The sequence below is a fragment of the Sinocyclocheilus grahami genome, unplaced genomic scaffold (genome assembly GCF_001515645.1).
Source record: "Sinocyclocheilus grahami isolate Dianchi unplaced genomic scaffold, SAMN03320097.WGS_v1.1 scaffold328.1, whole genome shotgun sequence".
In the NCBI taxonomy this organism is placed as follows: Eukaryota; Metazoa; Chordata; class Actinopteri; order Cypriniformes; family Cyprinidae; genus Sinocyclocheilus; species Sinocyclocheilus grahami.
This window is the reverse complement of record NW_015505507.1, coordinates 543,272-549,271: the sequence shown is the minus strand read 5'-3', so window position 1 is coordinate 549,271 and position 6,000 is coordinate 543,272.

Genomic DNA, 6,000 nt, shown 5'->3' with positions numbered 1-6,000 from the left:
ACTATTCTTACATGTGTAAGATGGCTTGCATTTTAATGGATATATATTAAGCCAATTTGAGTGTAATTGATTTATATATCAAGGATCTTCAAAAATGTGTAAACTATATTTTGGGCATGTTGACCGAAATTTTGATTACATTGCATTTTCAATATGATTATTAGATTAAATGCTAAATAAAACAAAAAAAGCCCCATTAATATATTTAGAACTAAGTGCATTGGAGGTTTTTATAGTCTTACGTTTTGTGTTCACAGGAGGTTGCTTTTTAATCTAAGTGAGAGAAAAGAGTAAAGCAGGCCACTTCACACGTGAAAGGTGGTGTGTACATGTGTGTGCGTGTGAGAAGCTCTCTCTTTCTCCTGCCCAGTCACTTGCTGTCCTTTTAGGGACTCCAGAGGCTAGTTAAAAGGTGTCTGATTCTCACCATGAATCTAATTAGATCCTTGACTGAGGTCTTAACATTTCCTTGAAGAGAGGAGAGAGAGAGAGAATTGTTCAGAAAGGGGAGAAAAGGTGCTAAAACAGCAACTCGTTTCTCCCTTCTACGAGCCTCCACCCTCATCCTACCAGCCCCCACTGAAGAAAAACAAAGACCAGCAAGCTAATGAAGTTGGTAATTAAGAGGCTTCTGTCAGGCACAATGGGTAATTTGGAACTTGCTTCCCTTGGGTGTTAGTGGTCCAGTCTCATCAGTGCTAGGGCCTGCGGTCTGACCCTTCAGGAAAATGGAGAGAAACGTTCATTTTCACCTCAGTCTGACCCAAATCTGTTATATCTCCCCCACCTGCTATTCAGCAGTTTTTCCCCCATTTTGAATCTCAGTTAGCTGAGATGTAAACTTGTTAGCAGGCAAATAGAGGACGCTGTGTAAAAGAGCAGGTGTGGTTCAGTCGGACCTGTTCATTGTGTCTCTATTTACATGTGAGATGTATTTTGTTGGTGAAAAATCCCCATAATTCCTCATTATACTTCAGTAAGAGATCTGCAGTAGCACTCACTTTACAAAGGACTGTTTTCTTACCCAGATGGTGAAGATTTTTAACTAGGCCTATCCATTTTACCAAGTAACACAGAAATTGCATATTATATAGCTGTGATGTTGTGCAATGCATTTGTATGTGAGCCTCCCCATGTTAATGGCTTAGCTGTAGTGAAGCATCTTTCAAGCAGCCCAGCCCAGCCCACTCAGCATTCTGCTGGAACAGAGCTTTGCTCTAATTAGCACATTTACTTTAGATTGCTTGACTGTGGTGCGGATAGAGAAAGTTCACTTGGCCTCAATTAAGCATATTTATCTCCGATTATCTGTCGGTAAGATTTCTGCCTGAGCAAAGAGATTATTTTAAAGAGGTGGCGATATGCGAGAAGGATGAAATATTCTGAAGGCGTGATGTCTTTCAGAGTAGAAAAAGGAAATGAAAGATTTAGAAATTGAATCAGCTAAAAGAAGAGTTTAAAGTGAAGCTAATTTGTGGGTTCCAGGCTCTGATGTGTGCACTTACACAGTCATTTTTTTGTTAAAAAAAGGTGCCTTGGATTTTAATAGATATTAATCCAAATAGAGCATAAATATTGGAAAACGCTCTGAATTTATTGACCAGAATTAATATATAATTCAAGAAAGAACAGATATTTTCATTTTTTTTGTGTAAGATGGCTTGCATTTTAATGGATATATTTTAAGCCAATTTGAGTGTAAATGTTAGAGAACGCCTGGAATTTATTGACCGTAATTAATATATAAATGAAAAATACAGATTTTGTTCATAAGTTGCTCAATGGCCCATTGAGCATATTTGTATGCCTTTGTGTTATTATGGTGCCCACTTTTCAACAGCTGGATATGCCACACCTGCTCCACTGATGTGTTATTTGCCACTAAAGGGTGTGAGGCAGTCATATGGCAGAGCTTTTACCACCTGAGGCACAAAGTAATGGTGAAAAACACTCACTGATTATGTGACATGGGTTGCAGCATAATGCTAAAATCTCCTGATTAATCTAGGCTCTAAATAGGTGAGAACAACAAACAAAGTCACTTATGTAGTTTTAACTAATTGGTTATGAGCAGGCTAACAGCGACAAATGGCACATCATGTCAATTTAGTTAAAAGTTCTTATCTTGGGTGTCAAACATATATCTGTATCTTTTTTGTTGATGCTCAAGATAACCTAGTCATCGGTTATGGGGGTGATATCATTTGTTGTTTTCACCTCAAACTTTAGCTTACCTCATTACATTGAGACATGCCAGCTAATAACACAGCTTACATCTTTGTCACAGCTCACTACTTAAACCAGGATGGCTTAACCAAAGTCTCTCCAAAAGATACAGTGTAAACTGGATCCAGATCGGCTGGCTCCTTTGATCCAGTCGCATTCCTCAAAATCGTTTACACTGTTTAGACGGGAAGTGTCCTGCTGCAGGGCACAACACCTGTGGTTTGAACCCGTGACCTCTCATCTAAGTGTGGCTGCCGAAGTTCCCTCTGCCTCCCGGTCAGCGCAGGGATCAGTGTGGACAGACAGCTGCATATCTCCTCATATCCTGTTCGGCTCCCTGTCAACTTGAACTGTGTATCCAGCCCTGAAGACATGTCACCTGTGCTCAGGTAAAGACAGTAAAAGCTCTCAATAGTATCAAAACGTTTATGTACATTCATACACAAGATAACAGAATTATTGGCAAATAGATCACTAAAAAGCAATGAGTACATAAACACATCTGTGCACGCACCTTTAGGCTGTTCACCGTGTAACCATTAAGTGCAGATTTCTGATTCACAAATGTACCTGTTTATATATTATCTGAGTATAATAAAAGTAAATATATTTGGAAGAATGTCCATTATTGAGCGCTCAAGCCCAGAGTAAGTGGATAAATAGATAGAAATAAAGATGGAATTAGGGTTGTGGTAAACGAAACAGGTGTCTTCAAGAATATTGTTTACATTAACAAATCATACTATTGCTATTAATCTGAATAAGAAATTGTTAAATCAGCAGTTTCATTCGGAGCAGTTAGTGACATCTGCAGAAAAAAGCAGAGAAAATGTTCCCTTGTGTACTCAAAACTAACCAATTGCATTTTGAGGGGGGTCCCGTGGTAAAAATTGCATTCCTGGGGGTAAATACCAGCCCGATCTCACGGCAAATCGTACATATTTTACGAGGTGGCTAATTCGTACGAATTCGTACGACTTAACTCTTACAAATTCATACGATTTGTGCTAAATCGTAGCCTACGTATTTTACGAGGCTACGATTTTGCACAAATTTGCACAATTCGTATGAATTTGTAGGAATGACCTACACGATTTCGTACGAATTAGCCACCTCCTAAAATACTTCCGATTTGGTCGTGAGATAGCCTTGTAAATACACGTTTTTTGGCGAGGTTCCCCCGGTAAAATTTACATTGCAGGGGCTAAATATCACGTTATTGGGGTCGCTTCAGCCCGCGGACATGAAAACACCCCAAGTGTTAAAGTAGCCCAATTCCGCGGGAAAACCGCAGACTTGGCAAGGCAGAGAAACTTTCACGTGCTCATGCGCTGCCGTTACCGTTGCTTTTCCACACGCTTGTAGAACGTTTTCGTGTAGCCTACAAGAAGATGTTTCTCGTTCAATGTCTTGTGCGCCCCTTTTTTTTTTTTTTTTGCTGCTTGAGTGTTACTTTCGGGGCTCCGTAGTACCGCAAAATGTTTGAGTGATAAAGGTAAAGAGATTTGATATACTGTCCCCGATGGAGGGGTTCAACTATTTGTGATTGACCTCTAAGCATTTGATAGTCTAGATCTTTCATTGTAGAACCAATCAGTTTAAAGCATCAAAACATTAAAACGACAATGCATGTTAATATGAAAACAAGACATAAAATAACTCATAAATAGTTCTACAAACACTACTATGTTTTCGTTGACGTTTTTGTAGCCTACATGACCAGGATATACACAATAGTTATGTAAAGAAGAGAATGTGTGGAACACGCAATCTATGTTAACATTCTAATTAGAATGTTGTTTTATTTCATGATTTACAGCAAATAGCTAAATAATTTGTGGCCCACGTGAATGCAGGCAAATGTTAGAATAAAGATCATGGCTTGCTGGACTTGACTCTTATATGACAGATTAAAAAGTGAACCTTTGTAGGGAATTCTGTCTGTTTCTCAGCAGGTGCCTGACAGATCTCTGAGCTGGGCTTTAGCAGATGCCTCAAGCACCCTCTAACTTCCTCCTTTCGCATCACTCTGTGTCCGAAATTGCTTTGAGTGAGCGAGCGAGAGCATCGGTTTCGTGGGGGTTCATCCCTCATCGTCCGGGCTCGACCCTACACCTCTCAGCGCCACAGGCAGGGGGGAAGATAAAGAGTCCCGGCCTGCCTAGCTGTAGGAATCCTAAATATTAGTGGCAGTAAATCAGGCCTCTATAGCCCTATGGGTAGCTATTATCTTTTTCTCACTAATAAATCCCTCTCCATCACTGATAAGCTGGTTTCCCTCCCTAACCTTGCAGAAGAAGAAAAAAGAGGTGATTTTAACAAGGAGGGAAGAAGAGAAGAGACAGAGGAGGGCTGGGTGAATTGGTGGTGTTGAGCTTGTTGGTGAGGATTGGGGTTTATTTGAGCCCCATTAGTTTAGTATCAGTGCAATATCAGAATTTTCATAGCTAAATTATGTGTATGGTACTCATATACAGAAGGGTCAATGATATGACACTCAAATTTTGTCCTATTAATTTATTCTAAATTTCATTAAAATGCAATTCAAGCATAAACTGCCCTTATATCATCAGGAAGAAAAAAGAATGAAATCCCTATTTAAGAAAAAAACCCAAAAACCCCCCCACTATTATCGCTATTAATAATATGCTTTCCTGCATATTAATATTTGGAATATTTGTCTGGAAAAAATTGACTTACAAAAATTGTGGTGCAACAAACATGGAAAAAAGGACCCCTGTAGACCGTTTTATGAGAAGCTGGCTACTTGAGGTTGTAAAATATCATGTGATGCAATTACCAAAAAACCTAATGAAACTACATTGAAATGTATTTATAAATAAATAAATAAATAATGATCAAGATGTGTACACTAACATGTATTCAGAACACAAGGAAAATATCACTTTTTACGTGGTTTCACCACAACATTTTTAGTTATTAAAGGTAAACTTTTCTTGAAAATATTATAACATTTTCTTTTTCTTTCTTTTTTATATGAAACCAACATTGGCACAGTTAAAACTGTTTTAAATAGATCTATTTATCTTGGATACTCTTATATATCTTTGATTGATCCATAAATACATTTTTTGGAATAAATATAGAATATAGAATTTTTATTTGACCACATAAATTGTTAAAACAAAATATTGTCCAGCCACAAGAATTTAACAAACAAAGAATTTAAACTTTTATGATTTTGGCGTTGTTTTTTTTTCAGGACTGATATTTAAGCCCAAGCAAGCTGGGAGACGTCTGATAATACTGATACCAACAAACATCAGAGCAGTGATCAATCTGGTAGTAACCTTCAGCTAGGTGGTGATTCAACAATTTGCGGCAAGTCTTCAACAGTCTTGAGGCAAGGTTAGAGAGGTTGTGCGATGACAGGGGCACATCTATTTGATAAGAGTGTTCTCTGATTGTATCTTCTGTAGGTCAGAGTGTTTAAATGGCTTTAGCTGAGTTGTGGAGCAGGATCAGGCTGTTTAAACCAGAGATCTTTACATGCACTTTACACAGTGATAAGCTACTGTGATAGCAGATATGGGGTAACTCCCTAGTGCAATACACAGAAAATGCTGCTGTATCATGAGTGTTGCATTTGTATGCATTGCATTAATATTCTCAGAACTAAGTGGTGAGCTCTATATATCATTAAGAGCAATATTATTGCCAAGCCTATTTGCCACCTTATTAAGTGTAATAATAGTGTACGGCTAACAAACAGCAATTACAGAAAAAGGCAGCATACCACTGAGAACTGCACTT